The following is a 15299-nucleotide window of genomic DNA, read 5'->3' as shown; positions in this document are numbered from 1 at the left end:
CTAGAGTCAAGACAAACATCTCTCTAGATTTTTCTTTTCGAAGTTTAGTTCGAAATACTTCTGATGGTGTCACTGCCTGAACAAGGCGCTGCGCAGGCGCCGTGGCTTAGTTGGTTAAACCGCCTGTCTAGTAAAGAGGAGATCGTGAGTTCGAATCTCACCGGTGCCTCGAGAGTCAAGACTAACGTCTCTCTAGTTTTTTTGTTTTCGAAGTTTAGTTCGAAATACTTCTGATGGTGTCACTGCCTGAACATGACGCTGCACAGGTGCCGTGGCTTAGTTGGTTAAAGCGCCTGTCTAGTAAACAGGAGATCGTGAGTTCGAATCTCACCGGTGCCTCGAGAGTCAAGACAAACGTCTCTCTAGCTTTTTGTTCTCGAAGTTTAGTTCAAAATACTTCTGATGGTGTCACTGCCTAAACAACAGGCTGCGCAGGCGCCGTTGCTTAGTTGGTTAAAGCGCCTGTCTAGTAAACAGGAGATCGTGAGTTCGAATCTCACCGGTGCCTCGAGAGTCAAGACAAACGTCTCTCTAGCTTTTTGTTCTCGAAGTTTAGTTCAAAATACTTCTGATGGTGTCACTGCCTGAACAACAGGCTGCGCAGGCGCCGTGGCTTAGTTGGTTAAAGCGCCTGTCTAGTAAACAACAGATCGTGAGTTCGAATCTCACCGGTGCCTCGAGAGTCAAGACTAACATCTCTCTAGTTTTTTTGTTTTCGAAGTTTAGTTCGAAATACATCTGATGGTGTCACTGCCTGAGCAAAACGCTGCGCAGGCGCCGTGGCTGAGTTAGTTAAAGCGCTTGTCTAATAAACAGGAGATCGTGAGTTCGAATCTCACCGGTGCCTCGAGAGTCAAAACAAACGGCTCTCTAGTTTTTTGTTTACGAAGTTTCGCTCGAAATACTTCTGATGATGTGACTGCCTGAACAAGACGCTGCGCAGGCGCCGTAGCTTAGTTGGTTAAAGCGCCTGTCTAGTAAACAGGAGATCGTGAGTTCGAATCTCACCGGTGCCTCGAGAGTGAAGACTAGCGTCTCTCTAGTTTTTTGTTTTCGAAGTATAGTTCCAAATACTTCTGATGGTGTCACTGCCTGAACAAGACGCTGCGCAGGCGCTGTGGCTTCTCCAGTTAAAGCGCCTGTCTAGTAAACAGGAGATCGTGAGTTCGAATCTCACCGGTGCCTCGAGGGTCAAGATATACCTCTCTCTAGTTTTTTTGTTTTTGAAGTATTATATAAAATGCTTCTAATGGTGTCACTGCCTGAAGAAGATGCTGCGCAGTCACCGTGTCTTAGTTCGTTATCTCACCTGTCTAGTAAACAGGATATAGTGAGCTCGAATCTCACCGGTACCTCGAGAGACAAGACAAATTTCTCTGTAATTTTTTGTTTTCGAAGTATAGTTCGAAATACTTCTACGTGTGTCACTGCCTCAACAAGACGACGCGCAGGCGCCATGACTTAGTTGGTTAAAGCGCTTGCCTAGTAAACAAGAGATCGTGAGTTCGAATCTCACCGGTGCTTCGAAAGTAAAGACAAACGTCTCTCTAGTTTTTGTTTTCGAAGTTTAGTTAGAAATACTTCTGATGGTGTCACTGTCTGAACAAGGCGCTGCGCAGGCGCCGTGGCTTAGTTGGTTAAACCGCCTGTCTAGTAAACAGGAGATCGTGAGTTCGAATCTCACCGGTGCCTCGAGAGTCAAGACTAACGTCTCTCTAGTTTTTTTGTTTTCGAAGTTTAGTTCGAAATACTTCTGATGGTGTCACTGCCTGAACATGACGCTGCACAGGTGCCGTGGCTTAGTTGGTTAAAGCGCCTGTCTAGTAAACAGGAGATCGTGAGTTCGAATCTCACCGGTGCCTCGAGAGTCAAGACTAACATCTCTCTAGTTTTTTTGTTTTCGAACATTCATGACTTCTTTGCGCAAACACGTACACGGACACAAGGAAAAGAGGCAAACAACACGGGCGCCTGTGTTGTTTGCCTCTTTTCCTTGTGTCCGTGTACGTGTTTGCGCAAAGAAGTCATGATCGAGTACGAACTCGCCCAACTTTCAGTACTTTTGTTTTCGAAGTTTAGTTCGAAATACTTCTGATGTTGTCACTGCCTGACCAAAACGCTGTGGAGGCGCCGTGGCTTAGTTAGTTGAAGCGCCTGTCTAGTAAACAGGAGATCGTGAGTTCGAATCTCACCGGTGCCTCGAGAGTCAAGACAAGCGTCTCTCTAGTTTTTTTTGAAGTTTAGTTCGAAAAACTTCTGATGGTGTCACTGCCAGAACAAGATGCTGCGCAGGCGCCGTGGCTTAGTTGGTTAAAGCGCCTGTCTAGTAAACAGGAGATCATGAGTTCGAGTCTCACCGGTGCCTCGAGAGTCAAGACAAACGTCTCTCTAGTTTTTTGTTTTCGAAGTTTAGTTCGAAATAATTCTGATGGTGTCACTGCCTGAACAAGACGCTGCGCAGGCGCTGTGGCTTAGTTAGTTAAAGCGCCTGTCTAGTAACAGGAAGATCGTGAGTTCGAATCTCACCTGTGCCTCGAGAGTCAAGACAAACGTCTTTCTAGTTTTCTTGTTTTTGAAGTATAATTTAAAATGCTTTTAATGGTGTCACTGCCTGAAGAAGATGCTGCGCAGTCACCGTGTCTTAGTTCGTTATCTCACCTGTCTAGTAAACAGGAGATAGTGAGCTCGAATCTCACCAGTACCTCGAGATACAAGATAAATTTCTCTGTGATTTTTTTGTTTTCGAACATTCATGACTTCTTTGCGCAAACACGTACACGGACACAAGGAAAAGAGGCAAACAACACGGGCGCCCGTGTTGTTTGCCTCTTTTCCTTGTGTCAGTGTACGTGTTTGCGCATAGAAGTCATGATCAAGTACGAACTCGCCCAACTTTCAGTACTTTTGTTTTCGAAGTTTAGTTCGAAATACTTCTGATGGTGTCACTGCCTGAACAACAAGCTGCGCAGGCGCCGTGGCTTAGTTGGTTAAAGCGCCTGTCTAGTAAACAGGAGATCGTGAGTTCGAATCTCACCGGTGCCTCGAGAGTCAAGACAAGCGTCTCTCTAGTTTTTTGTTTTTGAAGTTTAGTTCGAAAAACTTCTGATGGTGTCACTGCCAGAACAAGATGCTGCGCAGGCGCCGTGGCTTAGTTGGTTAAAGCGCCTGTCTAGTAAACAGGAGATCATGAGTTCGAGTCTCACCGGTGCCTCGAGAGTCAAGACAAACGTCTCTCTAGTTTTTTGTTTTCGAAGTTTAGTTCGAAATAATTCTGATGGTGTCACTGCCTGAACAAGACGCTGCGCAGGCGCTGTGGCTTAGTTAGTTAAAGCGCCTGTCTATTAACAGGAAGATCGTGAGTTCGAATCTCACCTGTGCCTCGAGAGTCAAGACAAACGTCTTTCTAGTTTTTTTGTTTTTGAAGTATAATTTAAAATGCTTTTAATGGTGTCACTGCCTGAAGAAGATGCTGCGCAGTCACCGTGTCTTAGTTCGTTATCTCACCTGTCTAGTAAACAGGAGATAGTGAGCTCGAATCTCACCAGTACCTCGAGATACAAGATAAATTTCTCTGTAATTTTTTGTTTTCGAACATTCATGACTTCTTTGCGCAAACACGTACACGGACACAAGGAAAAGAGGCAAACAACACGGGCGCCCGTGTTGTTTGCCTCTTTTCCTTGTGTCAGTGTACGTGTTTGCGCAAAGAAGTCATGATCAAGTACGAACTCGCCCAACTTTCAGTACTTTTGTTTTCGAAGTTTAGTTCGAAATACTTCTGATGGTGTCACTGCCTGAACAACAAGCTGCGCAGGCGCCGTGGCTTAGTTGGTTAAAGCGCCTGTCTAGTAAACAGACGATTATGAGTTCGAATCTCACCGGTGCCTCGAGAGTCAAGCCTAACGTCTCTCTAGTTTTTTGTTTTCGAAGTATAGTTCGAAATACTTTTGATGGTGTCACTGCCTGAACAAGACGCTGCAAGCGCCGTGGCTTAGTTAGTTAAAGCGCCTGTCTGGTAAACAGGAGATCGTGAGGTGGAATCTCACCAGTGGCTCGGGAGTCAAGACTGACGTCTCTCTAGTTTTTTGTTTTCGAAGTATAGTTCGAAATACTTCTGATGGTGTCACTGCCTGAACAAGATGCTGTGCAGGCGCCGTAGCTTAGTTAGTTAAAGCGCCTGTCTAGTAAACAGGAGATCGTGAGTTCAAATCTCACCGGTGCCTCTAGAGTCAAGACAAACATCTCTCTAGATTTTTCTTTTCGAAGTTTAGTTCGAAATACTTCTGATGGTGTCACTGCCTGAACAACAGGCTGCGCAGGCGCCGTGGCTTGGTTGGTTAAAACGCCTGTCTAGTAAACAGAAGATTATGAGTTCGAATCTCACCGGTGCCTCGAGAGTCAAGACTAACGTCTCTCTAGTTTTTTGTTCTCGAAGTTTAGTTCAAAATACTTCTGATGGTGTCACTGCCTGAACAACAGGCTGCGCAGGCGCCGTGGCTTAGTTGGTTAAAGCGCCTGTCTAGTAAACAACAGATCGTGAGTTCGAATCTCACCGGTGCCTCGAGAGTCAAGACTAACATCTCTCTAGTTTTTTTGTTTTCGAAGTTTAGTTCGAAATACATCTGATGGTGTCACTGCCTGAGCAAAACGCTGCGCAGGCGCCGTGGCTTAGTTGGTTAAACCGCCTGTCTAGTAAAGAGGAGATCGTGAGTTCGAATCTCACCGGTGCCTCGAGAGTCAAAACAAACGGCTCTCTAGTTTTTTGTTTACGAAGTTTCGCTCGAAATACTTCTGATGATGTGACTGCCTGAACAAGACGCTGCGCAGGCGCCGTAGCTTAGTTGGTTAAAGCGCCTGTCTAGTAAACAGGAGATCGTGAGTTCGAATCTCACCGGTGCCTCGAGAGTGAAGACAAACGTCTCTCTAGTTTTTTGTTTTCGAAGTTTAGTTCTAAATATTTCTGATGGTGTCACTGCCTGAACAAGACGCTGCGCAGGCACCGTGGCTTAGTTGGTTAAAGTGCCTGTCTAGTAAACAGGAGATCGTGAGTTCGAATCTCACCGGTGCCCCGAGAGTCAAGACAAACATCTCTCTAGTTTTTTTGTTTTCGAAGTTTAGTTAGAAATACTTCTGATGGTGTCACTGCCTGAACAAGGCGCTGCGCAGGCGCCGTGGCTTAGTTGGTTAAACCGCCTGTCTAGTAAAGAGGAGATCGTGAGTTCGAATCTCACCGGTGCCTCGAGAGTCAAGACTAACGTCTCTCTAGTTTTTTTGTTTTCGAAGTTTAGTTCGAAATACTTCTGATGGTGTCACTGCCTGAACAACAGGCTGCGCAGGCGCCGTGGCTTAGTTGGTTAAAGCGCCTGTCTAGTAAACAGGAGATCGTGAGTTCGAATCTCACCGGTGCCTCGAGAGTCAAGACAAACGTCTCTCTAGCTTTTTGTTCTCGAAGTTTAGTTCAAAATACTTCTGATGGTGTCACTGCCTGAACAACAGGCTGCGCAGGCGCCGTGGCTTAGTTGGTTAAAGCGCCTGTCTAGTAAACAACAGATCGTGAGTTCGAATCTCACCGGTGCCTCGAGAGTCAAGACTAACATCTCTCTAGTTTTTTTGTTTTCGAAGTTTAGTTCGAAATACATCTGATGGTGTCACTGCCTGAGCAAAACGCTGCGCAGGCGCCGTGGCTGAGTTAGTTAAAGCGCTTGTCTAATAAACAGGAGATCGTGAGTTCGAATCTCACTGGTGCCTCGAGAGTCAACACAAACGGCTCTCTAGTTTTTTGTTTACGAAGTTTCGCTCGAAATACTTCTGATGGTGTGACTGCCTGAACAAGACGCTGCGCAGGCGCCGTGGCTTAGTTGGTTAAAGCGCCTGTCTAGTAAACAGGAGATCGTGAGTTCGAATCTCACCGGTGCCTCGAGAGTGAAGACTAGCGTCTCTCTAGTTTTTTGTTTTCGAAGTATAGTTCCAAATACTTCTGATGGTGTCACTGCCTGAACAAGACGCTGCGCAGGCGCCGTGGCTTCTCCAGTTAAAGCGCCTGTCTAGTAAACAGGAGATCGTGAGTTCGAATCTCACCGGTGCCTCGAGGGTCAAGATATACCTGTCTCGAGTTTTTTTGTTTTTGAAGTATTATATAAAATGCTTCTAATGGTGTCACTGCCTGAAGAAGATGCTGCGCAGTCACCGTGTCTTAGTTCGTTATCTCACCTGTCTAGTAAACAGGATATAGTGAGCTCGAATCTCACCGGTACCTAGAGAGACAAGACAAATTTCTCTGTAATTTTTTGTTTTCGAAGTATAGTTCGAAATACTTCTACGTGTGTCACTGCCTCAACAAGACGACGCGCAGGCGCCATGACTTAGTTGGTTAAAGCGCCTGCCTAGTAAACAAGAGATCGTGAGTTCGAATCTCACCGGTGCTTCGAAAGTAAAGACAAACGTCTCTCTAGTTTTTGTTTTCGAAGTTTAGTTAGAAATACTTCTGATGGTGTCACTGCCTGAACAAGGCGCTGCGCAGGCGCCGTGGCTTAGTTGGTTAAACCGCCTGTCTAGTAAACAGGAGATCGTGAGTTCGAATCTCACCGGTGCCTCGAGAGTCAAGACTAACGTCTCTCTAGTTTTTTTGTTTTCGAAGTTTAGTTCGAAATACTTCTGATGGTGTCACTGCCTGAACATGACGCTGCACAGGTGCCGTGGCTTAGTTGGTTAAAGCGCCTGTCTAGTAAACAGGAGATCGTGAGTTCGAATCTCACCGGTGCCTCGAGAGTCGAGAGTAACGTCTCTCTAGATTTTTGTTTTCGAAGTATAGTTCGAAATACTTCTGATGGTGTCACTGCCTGAACAAGAGGCTGCGCAGGTGCCGTGGCTTAGTTAGTTAAAGCGCCTGTCTAGTAAACAGGAGATAATGGGTTCGAATCTCACCGGTGCCTCGAGAGTCAAGACAAACTTCTCTCTAGTTTTTTTGTTTTCGAAGTTTAGTTCGAAATACTTCTGATGGTGTCACTGCCTGAACAAGACGCTGCGCAGGCGCCGTGGCTTAGTTGGTTAAAAAGCCTGTCTAGTAAACTAAAAATCGTGAGTTCGAATCTCACCGGTGCCTCGAGAGTCAAGACTAACGTCTCTCCAGTTTTTTGTTTTCGAAGTTAAGTTCGAAATACTTCTGATGGTGTCACTGCCTGAACAAGACACTGCGTAGGCGCCGTGGCTTAGTTAGATAAAGCGCCTGTCTAGTAAACAGGAGATCGTGAGTTCGAATCTCACCGGTGCCTCGAGAGTCAAGACAAACGTCTCTCTAGTTTTTTGTTTTCGAAGTTTAGTTTGAAATACTTCTGATGGTGTCACTGCCTGAACAAGACGCTGCGCAGGCGCCGTGGCTTAGTTGGTTAAAGTGCCTGTCTAGTAAGCAGGAGATCGTGAGTTCGAATCTCACCGGTGCCTCGAGATTCAAGACATACGTCTCTCTAGTTTTTTTGTTTTCGAACATTCATGACTTCTTTGCGCAAACACATACACGGACACAAGGAAAAGAGGCAAACAACACGGGCGCCTGTGTTGTTTGCCTCTTTTCCTTGTGTCCGTGTACGTGTTTGCGCAAAGAAGTCATGATCGAGTACGAACTCGCCCAACTTTCAGTACTTTTGTTTTCGAAGTTTAGTTCGAAATACTTCTGATGTTGTCACTGCCTGACCAAAACGCTGCGGAGGCGCCGTGGCTTAGTTAGTTGAAGCGCCTGTCTAGTAAACAGGAGATCGTGAGTTCGAATCTCACCGGTGCCTCGAGAGTCAAGACAAGCGTCTCTCTAGTTTTTTGTTTTCGAAGTTTAGTTCGAAAAACTTCTGATGGTGTGACTGCCAGAACAAGATGCTGCGCAGGCGCCGTGGCTTAGTTGGTTAAAGCGCCTGTCTAGTAAACAGGAGATCATGAGTTCGAGTCTCACCGGTGCCTCGAGAGTCAAGACAAACGTCTCTCTAGTTTTTTGTTTTCGAAGTTTAGTTCGAAATAATTCTGATGGTGTCACTGCCTGAACAAGACGCTGCGCAGGCGCTGTGGCTTAGTTAGTTAAAGCGCCTGTCTAGTAACAGGAAGATCGTGAGTTCGAATCTCACCTGTGCCTCGAGAGTCAAGACAAACGTTTTTCTAGTTTTTTTGTTTTTGAAGTATAATTTAAAATGCTTTTAATGGTGTCACTGCCTGAAGAAGATGCTGCGCAGTCACCGTGTCTTAGTTCGTTATCTCACCTGTCTAGTAAACAGGAGATAGTGAGCTCGAATCTCACCAGTACCTCGAGATACAAGATAAATTTCTCTGTAATTTTTTTGTTTTCGAAGTATAGTTCGAAATACTTTTAATGGTGTCACTGCCTCTACAAGACGTTGCGCACGCGCCGTGGCTTAGTTCGTTGAAGTGCCTGTCTAGTAAACAAGAGATCGTGAGTGGAAATCTCACCGGTGCCTCGAGAGTAAATTCAAACGTCTCTCTAGTTTTTTGTTTTCGAAGTTTAGTTCGAATTACTTCTGATGGTGTCACTGCCTGAACAAGACGCTGCGCAGGCGCCGTGGCTTATTTAGTTAAAGCGCCTGTCTAGTAAAGAGGAGATCGTGAGTTCGAATCTCACCGGTGCCTCGAGAGTCAAGACTAACGTCTCTCTAGTTTTTTTGTTTTCGAAGTTTAGTTCGAAATACTTCTGATGGTGTCACTGCCTGAACAACAGGCTGCGCAGGCGCCGTGGCTTAGTTGGTTAAAGCGCCTGTCTAGTAAACAGGAGATCGTGAGTTCGAATCTCACCGGTGCCTCGAGAGTCAAGACAAACGTCTCTCTAGCTTTTTGTTCTCGAAGTTTAGTTCAAAATTCTTCTTATGGTGTGACTGCCTGAACACGACGCTGCGCAGGCGCCGTGGCTTCTCCAGTTAAAGCGCCTGTCTAGTAAACAACAGATCGTGAGTTCGAATCTCACCGGTGCCTCGAGAGTCAAGACTAACATCTCTCTAGTTTTTTTGTTTTCGAAGTTTAGTTCGAAATACATCTGATGGTGTCACTGCCTGAGCAAAACGCTGCGCAGGCGCCGTGGCTGAGTTAGTTAAAGCGCTTGTCTAATAAACAGGAGATCGTGAGTTCGAATCTCACCGGTGCCTCGAGAGTCAAAACAAACGGCTCTCTAGTTTTTTGTTTACGAAGTTTCGCTCGAAATACTTCTGATCATGTGACTGCCTGAACAAGACGCTGCGCAGGCGCCGTAGCTTAGTTGGTTAAAGCGCCTGTCTAGTAAACAGGAGATCGTGAGTTCGAATCTCACCGGTGCCTCGAGAGTGAAGACAAACGTCTCTCTAGTTTTTTGTTTTCGAAGTTTAGTTCGAAATATTTCTGATGGTGTCACTGCCTGAACAAGACGCTGCGCAGGCACCGTGGCTTAGTTGGTTAAAGTGCCTGTCTAGTAAACAGGAGATCGTGAGTTCGAATCTCACCGGTGCCCCGAGAGTCAAGACAAACATCTCTCTAGTTTTTTTGTTTTCGAAGTTTAGTTAGAAATACTTCTGATGGTGTCACTGCCTGAACAAGGCGCTGCGCAGGCGCCGTGGCTTAGTTGGTTAAACCGCCTGTCTAGTAAAGAGGAGATCGTGAGTTCGAATCTCACCGGTGCCTCGAGAGTCAAGACTAACGTCTCTCTAGTTTTTTTGTTTTCGAAGTTTAGTTCGAAATACTTCTGATGGTGTCACTGCCTGAACAACAGGCTGCGCAGGCGCCGTGGCTTAGTTGGTTAAAGCGCCTGTCTAGTAAACAGGAGATCGTGAGTTCGAATCTCACCGGTGCCTCGAGAGTCAAGACAAACGTCTCTCTAGCTTTTTGTTCTCGAAGTTTAGTTCAAAATACTTCTGATGGTGTCACTGCCTGAACAACAGGCTGCGCAGGCGCCGTGGCTTAGTTGGTTAAAGCGCCTGTCTAGTAAACAACAGATCGTGAGTTCGAATCTCACCGGTGCCTCGAAAGTCAAGACTAACATCTCTCTAGTTTTTTTGTTTTCGAAGTTTAGTTCGAAATACATCTGATGGTGTCACTGCCTGAGCAAAACGCTGCGCAGGCGCCGTGGCTGAGTTAGTTAAAGCGCTTGTCTAATAAACAGGAGATCGTGAGTTCGAATCTCACCGGTGCCTCGAGAGTCAACACAAACGGCTCTCTAGTTTTTTGTTTACGAAGTTTCGCTCGAAATACTTCTGATGGTGTGACTGCCTGAACAAGACGCTGCGCAGGCGCCGTGGCTTAGTTGGTTAAAGCGCCTGTCTAGTAAACAGGAGATCGTGAGTTCGAATCTCACCGGTGCCTCGAGAGTGAAGACTAGCGTCTCTCTAGTTTTTTGTTTTCGAAGTATAGTTCCAAATACTTCTGATGGTGTCACTGCCTGAACAAGACGCTGCGCAGGCGCCGTGGCTTCTCCAGTTAAAGCGCCTGTCTAGTAAACAGGAGATCGTGAGTTCGAATCTCACCGGTGCCTCGAGGGTCAAGATATACCTGTCTCGAGTTTTTTTGTTTTTGAAGTATTATATAAAATGCTTCTAATGGTGTCACTGCCTGAAGAAGATGCTGCGCAGTCACCGTGTCTTAGTTCGTTATCTCACCTGTCTAGTAAACAGGATATAGTGAGCTCGAATCTCACCGGTACCTAGAGAGACAAGACAAATTTCTCTGTAATTTTTTGTTTTCGAAGTATAGTTCGAAATACTTCTACGTGTGTCACTGCCTCAACAAGACGACGCGCAGGCGCCATGACTTAGTTGGTTAAAGCGCCTGCCTAGTAAACAAGAGATCGTGAGTTCGAATCTCACCGGTGCTTCGAAAGTAAAGACAAACGTCTCTCTAGTTTTTGTTTTCGAAGTTTAGTTAGAAATACTTCTGATGGTGTCACTGCCTGAACAAGGCGCTGCGCAGGCGCCGTGGCTTAGTTGGTTAAACCGCCTGTCTAGTAAACAGGAGATCGTGAGTTCGAATCTCACCGGTGCCTCGAGAGTCAAGACTAACGTCTCTCTAGTTTTTTTGTTTTCGAAGTTTAGTTCGAAATACTTCTGATGGTGTCACTGCCTGAACATGACGCTGCACAGGTGCCGTGGCTTAGTTGGTTAAAGCGCCTGTCTAGTAAACAGGAGATCGTGAGTTCGAATCTCACCGGTGCCTCGAGAGTCGAGAGTAACGTCTCTCTAGATTTTTGTTTTCGAAGTATAGTTCGAAATACTTCTGATGGTGTCACTGCCTGAACAAGAGGCTGCGCAGGTGCCGTGGCTTAGTTAGTTAAAGCACCTGTCTAGTAAACAGGAGATAATGGGTTCGAATCTCACCGGTGCCTCGAGAGTCAAGACAAACTTCTCTCTAGTTTTTTTGTTTTCGAAGTTTAGTTCGAAATACTTCTGATGGTGTCACTGCCTGAACAAGACGCTGCGCAGGCGCCGTGGCTTAGTTGGTTAAAAAGCCTGTCTAGTAAACTAAAAATCGTGAGTTCGAATCTCACCGGTGCCTCGAGAGTCAAGACTAACGTCTCTCCAGTTTTTTGTTTTCGAAGTTAAGTTCGAAATACTTCTGATGGTGTCACTGCCTGAACAAGACACTGCGTAGGCGCCGTGGCTTAGTTAGATAAAGCGCCTGTCTAGTAAACAGGAGATCGTGAGTTCGAATCTCACCGGTGCCTCGAGAGTCAAGACAAACGTCTCTCTAGTTTTTTGTTTTCGAAGTTTAGTTTGAAATACTTCTGATGGTGTCACTGCCTGAACAAGACGCTGCGCAGGCGCCGTGGCTTAGTTGGTTAAAGTGCCTGTCTAGTAAACAGGAGATCGTGAGTTCGAATCTCACCGGTGCCTCGAGATTCAAGACATACGTCTCTCTAGTTTTTTTGTTTTCGAACATTCATGACTTCTTTGCGCAAACACGTACACGGACACAAGGAAAAGAGGCAAACAACACGGGCGCCTGTGTTGTTTGCCTCTTTTCCTTGTGTCCGTGTACGTGTTTGCGCAAAGAAGTCATGATCGAGTACGAACTCGCCCAACTTTCAGTACTTTTGTTTTCGAAGTTTAGTTCGAAATACTTCTGATGTTGTCACTGCCTGACCAAAACGCTGCGGAGGCGCCGTGGCTTAGTTAGTTGAAGCGCCTGTCTAGTAAACAGGAGATCGTGAGTTCGAATCTCACCGGTGCCTCGAGAGTCAAGACAAGCGTCTCTCTAGTTTTTTGTTTTCGAAGTTTAGTTCGAAAAACTTCTGATGGTGTGACTGCCAGAACAAGATGCTGCGCAGGCGCCGTGGCTTAGTTGGTTAAAGCGCCTGTCTAGTAAACAGGAGATCATGAGTTCGAGTCTCACCGGTGCCTCGAGAGTCAAGACAAACGTCTCTCTAGTTTTTTGTTTTCGAAGTTTAGTTCGAAATAATTCTGATGGTGTCACTGCCTGAACAAGACGCTGCGCAGGCGCTGTGGCTTAGTTAGTTAAAGCGCCTGTCTAGTAACAGGAAGATCGTGAGTTCGAATCTCACCTGTGCCTCGAGAGTCAAGACAAACGTCTTTCTAGTTTTTTTGTTTTTGAAGTATAATTTAAAATGCTTTTAATGGTGTCACTGCCTGAAGAAGATGCTGCGCAGTCACCGTGTCTTAGTTCGTTATCTCACCTGTCTAGTAAACAGGAGATAGTGAGCTCGAATCTCACCAGTACCTCGAGATACAAGATAAATTTCTCTGTAATTTTTTTGTTTTCGAACATTCATGACTTCTTTGCGCAAACACGTACACGGACACAAGGAAAAGAGGCAAAAAACACGGGCGCCCATGTTGTTTGCCTCTTTTCCTTGTGTCCGTGTACGTGTTTGCGCAAAGAAGTCATGATCAAGTACGAACTCGCCCAACTTTCAGTACTTTTGTTTTCGAAGTTTAGTTCGAAATACTTCTGATGGTGTCACTGCCTGAACAACAAGCTGCGCAGGCGCCGTGGCTTAGTTGGTTAAAGCGCCTGTCTAGTAAACAGACGATTATGAGTTCGAATCTCACCGGTGCCTCGAGAGTCAAGCCTAACGTCTCTCTAGTTTTTTGTTTTCGAAGTATAGTTCGAAATACTTTTGATGGTGTCACTGCCTGAACAAGACGCTGCAGGCGCCGTGGCTTAGTTACTTAAAGCGCCTGTCTGGTAAACAGGAGATCGTGAGGTGGAATCTCACCAGTGCCTCGGGAGTCAAGACTGACGTCTCTCTAGTTTTTTGTTTTCGAAGTATAGTTCGAAATACTTCTGATGGTGTCACTGCCTGAACAAGATGCTGTGCAGGCGCCATAGCTTAGTTAGTTAAAGCGCCTGTCTAGTAAACAGGAGATCGTGAGTTCAAATCTCACCGGTGCCTCTAGAGTCAAGACAAACATCTCTCTAGCTTTTTCTTTTCGAAGTTTAGTTCGAAATACTTCTGATGGTGTCACTGCCTGAACAACAGGCTGCGCAGGCGCCGTGGCTTAGTTGGTTAAAACGCCTGTCTAGTAAACAGAAGATTATGAGTTCGAATCTCACCGGTGCCTCGAGAGTCAAGACTAACGTCTCTCTAGTTTTTTGTTTTCGAAGTATAGTTCGAAATACTTCTGATGGTGTCACTGCCTGAACAAGACGCTGCAGGCGCCGTGGCTTAGTTGGTTAAAGCGCCCGTCTAGTAAACAGGAGATCGTGAGTTCGAATCTCACCGGTGCCTCGAGAGTCAAGACTAACGTCTCTCTAGATTTTTTTTTCGAAGTATAGTTCGAAATACTTATGATGGTGTCACTGCCTGAACAAGAGGCTGCGCAGGTGCCGTGGCTTAGTTAGTTAAAGCGCCTGTCTAGTAAACAGGAGATAATGGGTTCGAATCTCACCGGTGCCTCGAGAGTCAAGACAAACGTCTCTCTAGTTTTTTTGTTTTCGAAGTTTAGTTCGAAATACTTCTGATGGTGTCACTGCCTGAACAAGACGCTGCGCAGGCGCCGTGGCTTAGTTAGATAAAGCGCCTGTCTAGTAATTAGGAGATCGTGAGTTCGAATCTCACTGGTTCCTCGAGAGTCAAGACAAACGTCTCTCTAGTTTTTTGTTTTCGAAGTTTAGTTCGAAATACTTCTGATGGTGTCACTGCCTGAACTAGGCGCTGCGCAGGCGCCGTGGCTTAGTTGGTTAAACCGCCTGTCTAGTAAAGAGGAGATCGTGAGTTCGAATCTCACCGGTGCCTCGAGAGTCAAGACTAACGTCTCTCTAGTTTTTTTGTTTTCGAAGTTTAGTTCGAAATACTTCTGATGGTGTCACTGCCTGAACAACAGGCTGCGCAGGCGCCGTGGCTTAGTTGGTTAAAGCGCCTGTCTAGTAAACAGGAGATCGTGAGTTCGAATCTCACCGGTGCCTCGAGAGTCAAGACAAACGTCTCTCTAGCTTTTTGTTCTCGAAGTTTAGTTCAAAATACTTCTGATGGTGTCACTGCCTGAACAACAGGCTGCGCAGGCGCCGTGGCTTAGTTGGTTAAAGCGCCTGTCTAGTAAACAACAGATCGTGAGTTCGAATCTCACCGGTGCCTCGAGAGTCAAGACTAACATCTCTCTAGTTTTTTTGTTTTCGAAGTTTAGTTCGAAATACATCTGATGGTGTCACTGCCTGAGCAAAACGCTGCGCAGGCGCCGTGGCTGAGTTAGTTAAAGCGCTTGTCTAATAAACAGGAGATCGTGAGTTCGAATCTCACCGGTGCCTCGAGAGTCAACACAAACGGCTCTCTAGTTTTGTGTTTACGAAGTTTCGCTCGAAATACTTCTGATGGTGTGACTGCCTGAACAAGACGCTGCGCAGGCGCCGTGGCTTAGTTGGTTAAAGAGCCTGTCTAGTAAACAGGAGATCGTGAGTTCGAATCTCACCGGTGTCTCGAGAGTGAAGACTAGCGTCTCTCTAGTTTTTTGTTTTCGAAGTATAGTTCCAAATACTTCTGATGGTGTCACTGCCTGAACAAGACGCTGCGCAGGCGCCGTGGCTTCTCCAGTTAAAGCGCCTGTCTAGTAAACAGGAGATCGTGAGTTCGAATCTCACCGGTGCCTCGAGGGTCAAGATATACCTGTCTCTAGTTTTTTTGTTTTTGAAGTATTATATAAAATGCTTCTAATGGTGTCACTGCCTGAAGAAGATGCTGCGCAGTCACCGTGTCTTAGTTCGTTATCTCACCTGTCTAGTAAACAGGATATAGTGAGCTCGAATCTCACCGGTACCTCGAGAGACAAGACAAATTTCTCTGTAATTTTTTGTTTTCGAAGTATAGTTCGAAATACTTCTACGTGTGTCACTGC

At 46.0% G+C, this 15299-nt stretch overlaps 36 non-coding genes across 36 annotated transcripts; all 36 read left to right on the top strand.

Moving 5' to 3' along the window:
* The first annotated feature begins 265 nt into the window (after positions 1 to 265).
* On the top strand, positions 266 to 339 carry TRNAT-AGU (transfer RNA threonine (anticodon AGU)). The gene has a single exon. It is a non-coding gene; the product is annotated as a tRNA-Thr (tRNA).
* A 95-nt stretch (positions 340 to 434) lies between these two features.
* Positions 435 to 508, top strand: TRNAT-AGU (transfer RNA threonine (anticodon AGU)). The gene has a single exon. It is a non-coding gene; the product is annotated as a tRNA-Thr (tRNA).
* A 265-nt stretch (positions 509 to 773) lies between these two features.
* TRNAI-AAU (transfer RNA isoleucine (anticodon AAU)) lies at positions 774 to 847 on the top strand. Its single transcript has one exon. It is a non-coding gene; the product is annotated as a tRNA-Ile (tRNA).
* Positions 848 to 942: 95 nt separating this feature from the next.
* Positions 943 to 1016, top strand: TRNAT-AGU (transfer RNA threonine (anticodon AGU)). Its single transcript has one exon. It is a non-coding gene; the product is annotated as a tRNA-Thr (tRNA).
* A 602-nt stretch (positions 1017 to 1618) lies between these two features.
* TRNAT-AGU (transfer RNA threonine (anticodon AGU)) lies at positions 1619 to 1692 on the top strand. The gene has a single exon. It is a non-coding gene; the product is annotated as a tRNA-Thr (tRNA).
* Positions 1693 to 1788: 96 nt separating this feature from the next.
* On the top strand, positions 1789 to 1862 carry TRNAT-AGU (transfer RNA threonine (anticodon AGU)). The gene has a single exon. It is a non-coding gene; the product is annotated as a tRNA-Thr (tRNA).
* Positions 1863 to 2291: 429 nt separating this feature from the next.
* TRNAT-AGU (transfer RNA threonine (anticodon AGU)) lies at positions 2292 to 2365 on the top strand. Its single transcript has one exon. It is a non-coding gene; the product is annotated as a tRNA-Thr (tRNA).
* A 603-nt stretch (positions 2366 to 2968) lies between these two features.
* TRNAT-AGU (transfer RNA threonine (anticodon AGU)) lies at positions 2969 to 3042 on the top strand. Its single transcript has one exon. It is a non-coding gene; the product is annotated as a tRNA-Thr (tRNA).
* Positions 3043 to 3137: 95 nt separating this feature from the next.
* Positions 3138 to 3211, top strand: TRNAT-AGU (transfer RNA threonine (anticodon AGU)). The gene has a single exon. It is a non-coding gene; the product is annotated as a tRNA-Thr (tRNA).
* A 938-nt stretch (positions 3212 to 4149) lies between these two features.
* TRNAT-AGU (transfer RNA threonine (anticodon AGU)) lies at positions 4150 to 4223 on the top strand. Its single transcript has one exon. It is a non-coding gene; the product is annotated as a tRNA-Thr (tRNA).
* Positions 4224 to 4826: 603 nt separating this feature from the next.
* TRNAT-AGU (transfer RNA threonine (anticodon AGU)) lies at positions 4827 to 4900 on the top strand. Its single transcript has one exon. It is a non-coding gene; the product is annotated as a tRNA-Thr (tRNA).
* Positions 4901 to 4995: 95 nt separating this feature from the next.
* On the top strand, positions 4996 to 5069 carry TRNAT-AGU (transfer RNA threonine (anticodon AGU)). The gene has a single exon. It is a non-coding gene; the product is annotated as a tRNA-Thr (tRNA).
* A 266-nt stretch (positions 5070 to 5335) lies between these two features.
* TRNAT-AGU (transfer RNA threonine (anticodon AGU)) lies at positions 5336 to 5409 on the top strand. The gene has a single exon. It is a non-coding gene; the product is annotated as a tRNA-Thr (tRNA).
* A 265-nt stretch (positions 5410 to 5674) lies between these two features.
* Positions 5675 to 5748, top strand: TRNAI-AAU (transfer RNA isoleucine (anticodon AAU)). The gene has a single exon. It is a non-coding gene; the product is annotated as a tRNA-Ile (tRNA).
* A 95-nt stretch (positions 5749 to 5843) lies between these two features.
* TRNAT-AGU (transfer RNA threonine (anticodon AGU)) lies at positions 5844 to 5917 on the top strand. Its single transcript has one exon. It is a non-coding gene; the product is annotated as a tRNA-Thr (tRNA).
* A 602-nt stretch (positions 5918 to 6519) lies between these two features.
* Positions 6520 to 6593, top strand: TRNAT-AGU (transfer RNA threonine (anticodon AGU)). Its single transcript has one exon. It is a non-coding gene; the product is annotated as a tRNA-Thr (tRNA).
* Positions 6594 to 6689: 96 nt separating this feature from the next.
* TRNAT-AGU (transfer RNA threonine (anticodon AGU)) lies at positions 6690 to 6763 on the top strand. The gene has a single exon. It is a non-coding gene; the product is annotated as a tRNA-Thr (tRNA).
* A 434-nt stretch (positions 6764 to 7197) lies between these two features.
* TRNAT-AGU (transfer RNA threonine (anticodon AGU)) lies at positions 7198 to 7271 on the top strand. Its single transcript has one exon. It is a non-coding gene; the product is annotated as a tRNA-Thr (tRNA).
* Positions 7272 to 7366: 95 nt separating this feature from the next.
* TRNAT-AGU (transfer RNA threonine (anticodon AGU)) lies at positions 7367 to 7440 on the top strand. The gene has a single exon. It is a non-coding gene; the product is annotated as a tRNA-Thr (tRNA).
* Positions 7441 to 7873: 433 nt separating this feature from the next.
* Positions 7874 to 7947, top strand: TRNAT-AGU (transfer RNA threonine (anticodon AGU)). The gene has a single exon. It is a non-coding gene; the product is annotated as a tRNA-Thr (tRNA).
* A 774-nt stretch (positions 7948 to 8721) lies between these two features.
* On the top strand, positions 8722 to 8795 carry TRNAT-AGU (transfer RNA threonine (anticodon AGU)). The gene has a single exon. It is a non-coding gene; the product is annotated as a tRNA-Thr (tRNA).
* Positions 8796 to 9060: 265 nt separating this feature from the next.
* On the top strand, positions 9061 to 9134 carry TRNAI-AAU (transfer RNA isoleucine (anticodon AAU)). The gene has a single exon. It is a non-coding gene; the product is annotated as a tRNA-Ile (tRNA).
* A 95-nt stretch (positions 9135 to 9229) lies between these two features.
* TRNAT-AGU (transfer RNA threonine (anticodon AGU)) lies at positions 9230 to 9303 on the top strand. The gene has a single exon. It is a non-coding gene; the product is annotated as a tRNA-Thr (tRNA).
* Positions 9304 to 9398: 95 nt separating this feature from the next.
* Positions 9399 to 9472, top strand: TRNAT-AGU (transfer RNA threonine (anticodon AGU)). Its single transcript has one exon. It is a non-coding gene; the product is annotated as a tRNA-Thr (tRNA).
* A 266-nt stretch (positions 9473 to 9738) lies between these two features.
* On the top strand, positions 9739 to 9812 carry TRNAT-AGU (transfer RNA threonine (anticodon AGU)). The gene has a single exon. It is a non-coding gene; the product is annotated as a tRNA-Thr (tRNA).
* A 265-nt stretch (positions 9813 to 10077) lies between these two features.
* Positions 10078 to 10151, top strand: TRNAI-AAU (transfer RNA isoleucine (anticodon AAU)). Its single transcript has one exon. It is a non-coding gene; the product is annotated as a tRNA-Ile (tRNA).
* Positions 10152 to 10246: 95 nt separating this feature from the next.
* TRNAT-AGU (transfer RNA threonine (anticodon AGU)) lies at positions 10247 to 10320 on the top strand. The gene has a single exon. It is a non-coding gene; the product is annotated as a tRNA-Thr (tRNA).
* A 602-nt stretch (positions 10321 to 10922) lies between these two features.
* TRNAT-AGU (transfer RNA threonine (anticodon AGU)) lies at positions 10923 to 10996 on the top strand. The gene has a single exon. It is a non-coding gene; the product is annotated as a tRNA-Thr (tRNA).
* A 96-nt stretch (positions 10997 to 11092) lies between these two features.
* Positions 11093 to 11166, top strand: TRNAT-AGU (transfer RNA threonine (anticodon AGU)). The gene has a single exon. It is a non-coding gene; the product is annotated as a tRNA-Thr (tRNA).
* A 434-nt stretch (positions 11167 to 11600) lies between these two features.
* TRNAT-AGU (transfer RNA threonine (anticodon AGU)) lies at positions 11601 to 11674 on the top strand. The gene has a single exon. It is a non-coding gene; the product is annotated as a tRNA-Thr (tRNA).
* A 95-nt stretch (positions 11675 to 11769) lies between these two features.
* TRNAT-AGU (transfer RNA threonine (anticodon AGU)) lies at positions 11770 to 11843 on the top strand. Its single transcript has one exon. It is a non-coding gene; the product is annotated as a tRNA-Thr (tRNA).
* A 433-nt stretch (positions 11844 to 12276) lies between these two features.
* Positions 12277 to 12350, top strand: TRNAT-AGU (transfer RNA threonine (anticodon AGU)). The gene has a single exon. It is a non-coding gene; the product is annotated as a tRNA-Thr (tRNA).
* A 1275-nt stretch (positions 12351 to 13625) lies between these two features.
* On the top strand, positions 13626 to 13699 carry TRNAT-AGU (transfer RNA threonine (anticodon AGU)). Its single transcript has one exon. It is a non-coding gene; the product is annotated as a tRNA-Thr (tRNA).
* A 603-nt stretch (positions 13700 to 14302) lies between these two features.
* On the top strand, positions 14303 to 14376 carry TRNAT-AGU (transfer RNA threonine (anticodon AGU)). Its single transcript has one exon. It is a non-coding gene; the product is annotated as a tRNA-Thr (tRNA).
* A 265-nt stretch (positions 14377 to 14641) lies between these two features.
* TRNAI-AAU (transfer RNA isoleucine (anticodon AAU)) lies at positions 14642 to 14715 on the top strand. The gene has a single exon. It is a non-coding gene; the product is annotated as a tRNA-Ile (tRNA).
* Positions 14716 to 14810: 95 nt separating this feature from the next.
* Positions 14811 to 14884, top strand: TRNAT-AGU (transfer RNA threonine (anticodon AGU)). Its single transcript has one exon. It is a non-coding gene; the product is annotated as a tRNA-Thr (tRNA).
* Positions 14885 to 15299: the final 415 nt, after the last annotated feature.

The sequence above is a fragment of the Rhipicephalus microplus genome, chromosome 5 (assembly GCF_043290135.1).
Source record: "Rhipicephalus microplus isolate Deutch F79 chromosome 5, USDA_Rmic, whole genome shotgun sequence".
Classification (NCBI taxonomy): domain Eukaryota; kingdom Metazoa; phylum Arthropoda; class Arachnida; order Ixodida; family Ixodidae; genus Rhipicephalus; species Rhipicephalus microplus.
The sequence above is the reverse complement of the archived record's forward strand: the minus strand, read 5'-3'. Positions and strand labels throughout refer to the sequence as shown.